This window comes from Xenopus laevis, chromosome 7L (assembly GCF_017654675.1).
Source record: "Xenopus laevis strain J_2021 chromosome 7L, Xenopus_laevis_v10.1, whole genome shotgun sequence".
NCBI classification, from domain to species: Eukaryota; Metazoa; Chordata; class Amphibia; order Anura; family Pipidae; genus Xenopus; species Xenopus laevis.
In genome coordinates, this window is record NC_054383.1 from 87,597,741 (window position 1) to 87,609,316 (window position 11,576).

An 11,576-nucleotide genomic window follows, 5' to 3' on the forward strand; every position below is an offset into this window, starting at 1 on the left:
TACAGTATATAGCACCAGAGTATATTGCTTTCCATGTGTAATACAGTGGTACAGATTCAGGAAGAATTATTATATTCTTGTTCCACTGTATAACAGCCTGTGCCCATCACTGACCAAGAAATGGTGGTGGGGTAGATTTTGCCCAGAAACTTACTGTATAAGTCAGGAACCCGTTCAGTTTGTGGTAAGGGAAGAGCAGTGGTGCCCATGTTTTTATTAAGGTATTACTCAATTTTGCAGTTTTAGCCTTGTCTGCCCAGATACTAACTCTCTAACTAGCTGGGCCTCTTATTAAGTGATATCATTACATCAAACCAGAAGGTGGCACCATAAAATTGTAGAGGTTGTGAATTGCATTTCCCATAGGCGGCACAACTCCATGGGGCAAATTTACTAAAGAGCAAAGTGATTAACGCTGGCGAAAATTCGCCAGCGTGACGTCATTTTGGTACTTTGCCGATTTACTAACGGTCAATGTTGTAACTTCGCTAGCAAAAGAGATAGACTCTAGTGGTACTTTGCTCCCTAACGCCTGGCGAATTTGCGCTCTGGTGAATGGACGTAACTACTATTCAGATGCAGATTTTACTGAACGTTACCTCTTGCGCCAGACTTGCCTTCGCCACCTCAGACCAGTCGAAGTGCAATAGAGTAGGTAGGAGTTCCTCAAAAAATAGTTGAAAATGTTTCTAAGTCCCAAAAAACTCTGGCGTCTTTTCCTTTTTTCAGGGTGATAGGCTGCAAAAGAGCGTACATTTTTTTGGGGGTACCCGGCTTCCCCCCTACATTTCCTAACATATGGAACGTCAACTATACACTGGGCTCATGTGTAGGGCGATATAACAACTCTATTTTATTTTATTAAGGTTTCCCAGGCTTGCGTAGTGTAATGTATTTGCTGCTACATATACATCCATTCAACTTTAACTTACCGCCGCATGCAAATTAGCCTAGCGCAACTTCGATTTGCTTGGCGCAGTAATGCTAGCGCAACTTCACCAGCGTTCAGCGCCCTGGACGCAACTTGGGATTTTAGTGAATTAACGTTGTCCTGGCAAACCTATGCCTGGTGAAATGTTGCGATGTGAGCGAAGGCGTCACTGCCCCCATATGTTGTTGCAAAGCCTGTTCAAAGGAATACCATAAATTTGTGCCATTTTATATTTTAATAAGAATAAAGTGTCCCTTTAAAGATGCAGAACTGCTCAAATGCCAATACCAACCAATGAGGCCTTCCCATTTAATAACTTGTAAACATTTCAATCAAATGTTTGCGTCAACTTTAAACCTTAAATTGATACTGATGCTAAAAAACTACTTTTTAAAATATGAATGTACAGATGAAGCCACTTGGATTTGTAAGATAAATGCGTCATGACTCAGGGTTAATTGAAGAAACTGCGTTATCTAAAGTCATCTTAACTCATTTAATGCATTTAACCTTTTCATTAGCATACCAAAGCACCATTGTGAACAATGGTGAATGCTTTAATTAGATGGGATGTTGTGACGCAGTTTTCTGTGTTAAATGAGATAAATGGGATATCTGTGTTTAGTTATTCTGTGTCAAACAGACAAACCAAAGTGGCTGCATCTGTACATTAAAAGTTACCTATATGTCATGTTGATCGTTTTTTGCTGAGAGGTCTGTTTTTGTAAATGATTTTTAGTTGATGTTCCTAAACCTGACTGTTTCGCCAACCTGACTGTCCCATCTCAGCCTGTCAGTTAAAGTTTCTAATGCTGATGGACTCCTGCTGCACAAATATGGCAGCCCCCTCATAGATGAGCATGGGGAGTTAGACAGGTAATAGAAAAGCATTGGGCAAATATTTTATGGCAAAATTATAAGTAGCAAACAAAGCCAATACTATGATAGATGTAAAAATGTTTAATTTCTGGTGTCAGTATCTCTTTAAAGGGATACTGTCATGGGAAAACATGTTTTATTCAAAACGCATCAGTTAATAGTTCTGCACTGAAATCCATTTTTCAAAAGAGCAAACAGATTTTGTTATATTCAATTTTGAAATCTGACATGGGGCTAGACATATTGTCAATTTCCCAGCCGCCCCAGTCATGTGACTTGTGCTCTGATAAACTTCAATCACTCTTTCCTGCTGTACTGCAAGTTGGAGTAATATCACCCCCTCCCTTTCCCCCCCAGCAGCCTAACAACAGAAGAACAATGGGAAGGTAACCAGATAGCAGCTCCCTAAAGCTGGCCATAGATGCAAAGATCTGATCGTACGAATCGAGGATTCGTACGATTTTCAGAACGTGTGTGGAGAGTCCCGACATTTTTCGTCCAGCGGACATTGTTCATTTGGTCAATTGGACAGGTTAAAAGATTTCTGTCGGCTGACGATAATATCTCTGCATATATTGCCGATCGTACGATTTTCAGAGGGAGACTATAACTAGCTTTGGTCGGACATAACTTTCGTACAATTGCTGTCAGGGGCAGAACATCAGCTGATCTGTTCTTTTGTACTTTATTTGATTGGAATGATTAATGGCAGGTCGGGAGATGGGAAAGTCAGATCGTACGATGATTCCTACGATCTGATTTTTGCGTCTATTGCCAGCTTAACACAAGATAACAGCTCCCTGGAAGATCTAAGAACAGCACTCAATAGTAAAATCCAAGTTCCACTGTGACTGATTCAGTAGGAGAGATAACAGCTGGCCAGAAAGTAGTCCATCCTCAAGTGCAGGCACAAGTCACATGACTGGGGCAGCTGGGAAACTCACAATATGTCTAGCCCCATGTCAGATTTCAAAATCGAATATAAAAAAAACGAAATCTGTTTGCTCTTTTGTGAAACATATTTCAGTGCAGAATTCTGCTCGAACAGCACTAATAACTGATGAGTTTTGGAAAAAACATGTTTTTTTTATGACAGTATCCCTTTAAGGGACAGATTTATCAAGGGTCGAATTTAGATTTCATGGGAGTTTGTAAAAACTCCCATAAACTCCCATGAACTTGAAATTCTAAAAAAATCTATTGAAATTTATAAAAAAAATAGAATTTCTCAAACTCGGGTGAATGGGATCAACCCGCAAACTCGATTCAAATTCAATTTGAGTTTTTTCTATGACAATTTTCAGGAAAGCTGCAAACAACTCCAAATTGATCCCAGGATGTCCCCCATAGGCTAAAACAGCAAAACAGCAATTTAGCAGGTTAAAGGTGGTGAATAGTTGAATTTGAATGCTTAAAGGGCCAGTACATGATAAATTCCAAAAAAATCTAATTAAATTTGTTTTAAAAACTGAAATCAAATTTTAACTATTCCCTAGTCCAATTCCACTTAAAAAAAATTGAAAATTCGAAAATATAAATGCGAAAATTCAAATTTTCACTTCAGCCCTTGATAAATCTGCCCCTAAGTCTGTGAAAAATCAACTAAACATTAAGGGGCAGATTTATCAAAGGTCGAGGTGAATTTTCGAAAAAAAAAAAAAATATCTAATTTCGAGCTATTTTTTGTGTACTTTACTAGGGAATAGTCCAAATTCGATTTGAATTTTAAAAAAATAAGAAAATTCGAATATCGTACTGTCTCTTTAAAAATTCAGTTTCGACCATTAGTCATCTAAAACCATAGGTTTTAGCCTATGGGAGACCTCCTAGAACCTAGAATTTGGAGTCATTTGGTGGACTTTGAAAAAATCAAGGTTTTTTTGGGGTAAAACTTTGAATCAAATTTGATGGAATGCGATATTCTGTTGATTCGAATACGGATCTATTTGATCGAAAGCGGACCTATTCCACTTAATGTCGGTTGGTCTTTTTGAATTGCTATATATGCCCCTAAGAGGCACTTTTATTACAGGTCAAATGTCAAATTCATTTTTTAAAACTCTATTTAATTCGAATATACTTGAAATTCAATTGGGGGGTATTTAATATAAAAACTTGCACAAATTTTACTCACTCGAAAACTTTAATCGAATTTCTCTGAAAAAACCTCAAATGTCAGGAAGGCTACTAACTAGTCCACATTGATCCCTGGACCTCTCTCATTAATTTATACATGAACTCAGCACGTTTTGAGGTGGCAAATAGTCCAATTTGAGTTCTTAAATGGCCAGAGTGTGATAAATCTCAAAATTCAAATTTGAAATTGAATTAGAACTCAAATTGAGTTTGGACAATTCACAATTCGAATTTGAGAGTTTTGACCATAAAAAATGTTTTCAATTTGACCCTTAATAATTCTGCCCCGAAATAAACCCAACAGGATTGATTCCCACCAATAAGGATTAATTACATATTTTAGGAAAAAAAGTACATTATAATGGATTCTATGGGACACAGCCTTCCTGTAATTCAAGCTTTCTGGATAACGGTTTTCCGGATAATGGATCCTATACCTGTACCAGTAAAATGTTCAGGTTTTAAAAGCAGTTAATGCTATTATAGATTTACAGTGTGACAAAACTCTTTCCTGGGGATGATAATGATTATATTTTCGGGCACAAGGACTCCCTGATGCGATGGCCAGATTGCTGAGATTTACTCCTCTCCGGGCGCTAAAGGGTTGTTGTAACACCTCTGCTTTGCCAACAGAACACCCAGTGTCAAAGGACAAAAGAAATACAGCAGTGTAAAGATAAAAATATACATGGTCCTCCTCCTTCACTCCAGTGGTGCCTTCCCACAGAGCTTGGCATTATATTAAAACATGGTTTAACACTTCATATTAAGTGGCACTAATTAAACAGCTATGAGAGCGGTGTAATTAAGTTTCCTTCAGATTACGGTCTGATACGGGATTGTCCTCACTTTGTGCCGCTCCACGTCAGCAGAACAGGCCCCTTGTAACAGGGCTTAATTGTAGGTCTGGCTTTCATTCAGCTCTTGTAGCTGCTTAGTGTGACTTGGCAAAGAGGAAGACATTTAAAGTGGCACATGTGATTTAATGGGGTTCTGTTACCACACTGTGAATCTCTTATTTTACCCACACTTTCTGAAAATAGGCGCGATGAGTTGTGTAATGGTGCTTAACTGTGTGACAACGTTATTAGCTTTACACAGATCATGTTGTAAACAGAGGACTGGATTTAGACATGAACCAAAGCATGCTGAAGTTCCCCATGTGATAGAAACAGCATGGAGCCCCATGACTGAACTAAAAAAAGTGTTCTGCTGGCCCAATGCAGTGCCGATCAGCTGTTTAATGTTGCCGAGTTAAAAAAATACACCATATATATACTACAGGTATGGGATCCATTATCCAGAAACCCATTATTCTGAAAGCTCTGAATTACGGGAAGGCCATTCCCATAGACTCCATTAGAAGCAAATAATTCTAATAATTTCTAAAATTTCTAAAAATGATTCCCTCTCTCTCTATACTAATAAAACAGAACCATTTAATTGTTCCTAACTAAGATATAATTAATCCTTATTGGAAGCAAAACAATTCTATTTGGGTTACGCAATGTCTGAATGATTTATTTATGAGCAGATTTATCAAGGTTCGAAGTAAAAATTCAAGTTTTTTTATGGCCAAAACTGTCGAAAAAAATTAGACTAGGGAATTATTAAAATTCGATTTGATGTTTTTTAAAAATTCAAATTAGATTTTCGAAATTTAACATACACTGGCCAAAACTGTCGAAAAAAATGCGCGAATTATTAAAATTCTATTCGAGTTTTTTTAAAAATTCTAATTAGATTTTCGAAATTTATCATATACTGGCTAAAACTGTCAAACAAAATTCGGGAATTATTAAAATTCGATTCGAGTTTTTTTAAAAAATTTGAATTAGATTTTCGAAATTCATCATACACTGACCCTTTAAGAATTCGAATTCAATTATTCGCCACCTTAAACCTGCCGAATTGCTGTTTTAGCCTATGGAAGACGTCCTGGGTTCAATTTGGAGTTGTTTGCAGCCTTCCTGACATTCAAGTGTTTTGAAGAAAAAAGCTTGAATCTAATTAGTTTCAAATTTAATTCTAATTTGCGAGTCAATCCTATTGAAAAATTTGATTTTTAGAATAAATTGCAATTAGTTGAATTTCGAGTTCATGGAAGTTTATGGGAGTTTAAAATAACTCCTATGAACTCGAAATTTGACCTTTGATAAATCTGCCCGGAGATCCAAATTACAAAAGGATCCCTTTTCCATGTCCCAAGCATTCTGGATAAGAGGTCCCACACCTGTACAACTCATTGCAGGCAGCTTGTTCTGCACATAGCCAAATGAAACATTATTAAATGACTGTAATAACTATTTCCCCATATGTCCCTCCATTCGTATGGAAATGGAAGTAGCATTTTTAATAGGAGGGTGTGAGTTATGAAACTTTCACAAGAAATGTTAGTTTGCAATTTTTCTCTGCACTTGATGGAAATCATAATTTCCTGTGGGCGCTTAAGTAGTGTTCTCTGTCTAAATAAGTGAGATATCATCAATATTATACTGCTTTAAAAAAAAAGATTATAAAGAAATGACATTTCCGTTGCATTGTTATCACCATCAGTGCTTTACATTCATTTATAACCAACAGGAGTCTTACAATAATTTAATAAACATGAGTTATGGAATAAAAATAGGAATGGAGGGCCCTGCTTACAAGAGCTTACAATCTAAAGGTGGCTTTTAGTGGGCCTTCAGCGACTATCATATAAGGTTAAGTGCAACAAATACTTAAAACTCAAGCCAAACAACACTACTGCACTCTACACAGAAACTTGTATTTCCAATGGTTGCATGAAGCTGAAGTGGCATAAAAGCTGAGATGGCATTCTCATTATATGTTTCATCTTCAGGAAAAGTTTAATCCTAGATTAGGCACTTCTGTCTTCTTGATGCTAAATATACATATTCATCCCATCAACAATATTTGACAACCTACACATTGGCTTATTGAAAGTAGCAAGTGTAAGGATTCTGTATTGTAACTACAAGACTTTGCCTGCTCTTTGTGGCAGATAGGGGTTGACACATGTTGTCTTTATACAGTACATATGAAACATTTACACACATTACTAGCCACTGCTTGATGTCTGCACAACTTGCCACTGTGCCATGACTCCATGCAACTCCAGCACACTCAGAAAGTCTTAAAGGAGAAGGAAAGCTACCGAAGCCAATTATTGCCAATAGATTAGCCAATAGTGCAAGCTATAACACTATATTTATTCTGCAGAATGCTTTGCCATACCTGAGTTAACAGCTCTAGAAGCTGCTCTCTTGTGTAGGATAGCAGCTGCCATATTTGCTTGGTGTGGGAGGGGAGGAGGGAGGGGGAAAGGAGAAAACTGAGCATGCTCAAGCCCTAGCCCTGGAGGTTTATGCATGAAAACAGGAAGTCTTTTGACAGAGGACTCAGAGCAACATTACATTCAGGGTTTACTGGTGTATTTATATAGACCTTTCTGATAAAGCTTACTTAATTTTAGCCTTTCCTTTTCCTTTAACAGGTTCTATCATTTATTACTATGTGGTTGCCCATGGAAAAATTAGGTCTAATTATCAAAGGTCAGATTTTAGTGGTTTTAGAGGTTTTTAAAACAATGTCTATACTCTAAAACTATGAATGTCATGAGATTTATTAAAATAAAAAGAACGAAAACCAAATGGTTGGTGCTCACTGGAGGGAAATCCCTCATCACTCAAATGTGAAAAATTGAAGTCATGTTAAAACATAACCTTAAATTCATATGCCTCATCCTCCCCTGTGGATAATACAACCCCCGACACATGCTTAAACACTTTAGGGGCCTTAACAACAATTTCCAAATGCTACCAACCCCTAAGAACAAACCCCTAACAGGCTTCCATTCCACAGGTAGCATAAGGCAAACAGAGAATGGCACACACAAGCAGCACTGGGTAAGCAGAGAATGACACACACAAGCAGCACTGGGCAAGCAGAGAATGGCACACACAGGGAGGGAAGGCAGGAGACAGGGAAAGCTATCAGTCTAATATGTACTACATACAGTGACACAGTGCTGGTGCACCATTAGCATTTTAAATAAGGTGTGAACAGGTGAACAATGTGGGCAGTTTCAGTCTGTGTCTCAGATGTGAACAGTACAGGCTTTAGAGGTGTGAACAATAGAGGTGTCACAAGTGTGAACAATGCAGGGAGGTCACAGGTGTGAACAATACAGGGGATTACTGTGTGAATTTGAGGTTTAAACAATGCAGGGGCCAGTTAATCTCTGTAGTGATACCTTTTAAAGATTACATACGGTAAAAAGACAGTACCATGTGGGGGGCTACCGAAGGGTTGTTCGCGGGCCGGGCTTCTATAGGAACTCCACAACTTTTACCTAGCGAAGTTTTACATTAGTGGGTTTCGTGGTTATTTACACTTAGGGGCATGAAAGTTTCTTGCATATATGAAACTTAAGGGAGTGGGTTTTTTTTATCTTTCCCTACTCCTTGGAGAATTATAGTGAATGTTCCAGAACTTGTAGCCAAATAATTTTAGACAGTACTAAGCAGTTTCTTTGGGAAAAAAATGTCAAAAATGTATGGCACTCTGTTTTATCATCCGATAATGAAAATGTACTTATTAGTGTACAAATTCCAGGATGAGAGCACAGATACAGTCATACAGGGAGAGCAAGGCCATTTGCAGGAGTATCTCTTTAGAAGTAGAATAAAAATATTGGTTGTTTGTGTAAAACTCATTAAGAAGCATTGACTAGGACTTTACAGTTGGGCTTTCATATAATTCCAAGTAATGTCTTTAGGTCAGGATGTCACATTTTGCCATTTGTCCTTTCTCTCTCTAAATCCAGTAGCAGAATAGACAGGTTTGCCATATTAAGATAGATAAAGAGCAAAAATATGCAATACTTGTCCACGTAACAGTAATGAGCTATTGGCTAAGACTACAACTTCTCTATAAAGACATATCACATCTAGGGATTAGAATTTGATGAGGATCAAACTGATTGGGGAACCTGTTTATTACAAGGAGAGCACAAACTCTGACCACACTTTCACTAAATTTGGTTTTGCAAAACAGCATGTCTATAAAAGAATATAGTGTTTGTGCAAATGGTTCCCTGTATGTAGCATTTTGTTTCTCCTATACACCTTCTGGCAACACTGGTCCCTTCCTAATGCATTATGAATAAATCTTCACTCAAATGACTTTTACCAGTTTGATATGAAAGAAATGCTTTGATGTTTATAAACACAACGGTGGTGGCGTCTGTTGCACTTTGACAGACCGGAGGCTTATTATAATATCATACAAATTCAAATTGCATTTCAAATAATGGAAAACAACAATATGGCCTTGATCTTCTTGTTACCCCCATAAGGCTTCATGTAAAACTGCTGTGCTGATCTACAAATCCACATAATTCTAACTAGTTTATAATTTCAGTGAAGGTATTTATAAATATGAAACACAATATTTTTAAATTAAAGATTTAAATTCACAGCCAAGGGAGTTCTAGGTCTTTCCCTTGTAATTTCCACTAATATTTCAACTGTCTCTCCATATAACTTTGCTAGTAGCTTTAATCTAGTGGAGGATCAGTGGCAGCTGACCTGGACATCATTGTGTTCTGGACACCAACAATAAATGGAAATGTAACAGAAGGGCAGTTAGGGCTGAGCCAAGTTAAAAGGGTCCCAAAGGCAACTCACCCTGGATCACACCCACCTTTTACCCCCACATACACAGGAACAAGCAGGCATGCAGTGATGAGGAAGGCGAGAAAAGAGAATCATCTGCATCTGAGATCCTCCAGGAACCTGAACTAGGGGTAGGTGGCCACTAGAAGTACATGCCCAACACCCACCCCGTCATTGCACCCTAGGCACATGCTTTTTCTGCCTACCCCCAGTTGCAGCTCTGAGGACAGTCTACATTATAAGGGCATTAAAAGGTATAGAACAAAATCACCATTGTGCTGTATCACCTAAGGGCACACATCTAACATATTTTGTTGAACAGATGAATTAAGGTGGCCATACACGGGCAAATAAAGCTGCCGATATCGGTCATTTAGACCAATTCGGCAGCTTATCTGCCCGTATATGGGGCTTCCGACAGGTCTTCCCGATCTATATCTGGTCCCAATATCGATCGGGAAGGTCTCATTGGTGTTGGTGGATATATCGGGGAAAGATCCGATCATTTGGCAATATCGCTAGACGAGCGGATCTCTTCGTGTAAGGCAAGCTTAACCGAAAATATTTCATTTTAGAATGGGATGTATTTTCAGCAAGTACGAAAATATGAGGTTACAGATATTAAAACTAGTGTAATGTTGATACAGACATGTATTCCATTGCCCTTTTGGAGTTTGGAAGCAATTGAGACACCTTCAGAAGCCTTCCTCTGAATTAACTAGATATTAGGGAGGACTTACTTGTGCAAAAGTTAAAATATCAAATACATTACTTTTTTGAGCCTCAACTACTGTATAACCTCAATAGCACAAAATGAAATCCCCAGTATGCCCCTATTAAGGTTTATGCACTTTGTGCATGATTGTGTCTAGCTTATGCACCTAATGTTGGAGTAAAGGCAAATATGCTGGAATTCTGGGGAAAAAAACAGTGCGTTATGAGTAAAACATGGACCAGTTCATCAACTTTTGGACTTTGCACATTAGGGGGCCCATTTATTAAACCTTGAATTTATCTGGTGGAGGAAAGGGGAAAATTAGAATTTCTAGAGATTTATTATACCTCAAAGCTGCTAAAAATCTGAATACAAATAATACTTTGTCTCAAACCTGTTGAGGTCATGTAGAAGTCAATGGCAGATTTCCCTGAAGTTGTCTGCTGTGGATAATCCGATAAAGTTGGGGTTTTGTCCAATTATCTGATAAAGTCAAGTTTTCGGGGGGTAAATCATACGATACGAATTGACGCTTGATTATGTCTCAATGCGTTTCTGCTACGACTTTTTAAAAAAAAATTCAATTCAATTCAAATTCAATTCAGTCCCTTGTGGGCACTTAGCCATAGGCTAAGTGCCACAAGGCACAAAACGCGTAAGGGTACTGCTTGAGATGTTTCTTTTTTGTTAAATAAAACTAAATTTTTAGTGCATCAAGTTTATAGAGCGAAGTCCAGTTTTGTGCCAGCCTACAACTAAACATATAATTGCCAAATCACCTCCCCCAAGCTGAAGGTCTGGGGCTTGAGCACCTGGACCCCTGTTATTTTTGGTAACTGTACCTTACTATCTACCCCAGGGAATATACTGGATATGTATCCTTCCTTCCTCTCCCCATTTCCTCCCTACCCATGAACAGTTCATTGTTTGGTGCAAAGACTGGAAGTGGTACTTTATATGTTGAACCTTTACATTAACTTTTAGTATGTTATAGAATGGCTAATTCTAAGCTTCTCAACTCGAAAACCATAAATTATAAGAATTTAAACCAATTGCAAATTGTCTCACACGATCACTTTCTACATCATACTAAAAGTTAATTTAAAGGTGACCAACCCCTTTAATTTCAGGAATGCTCAAAATACCAAGTTTCTGGAACTCACTACACTTGTCATACAGTATGGCATATTTAGAGGACAGAAAATACTGTGAAAAATGCTATTTATAACAATGT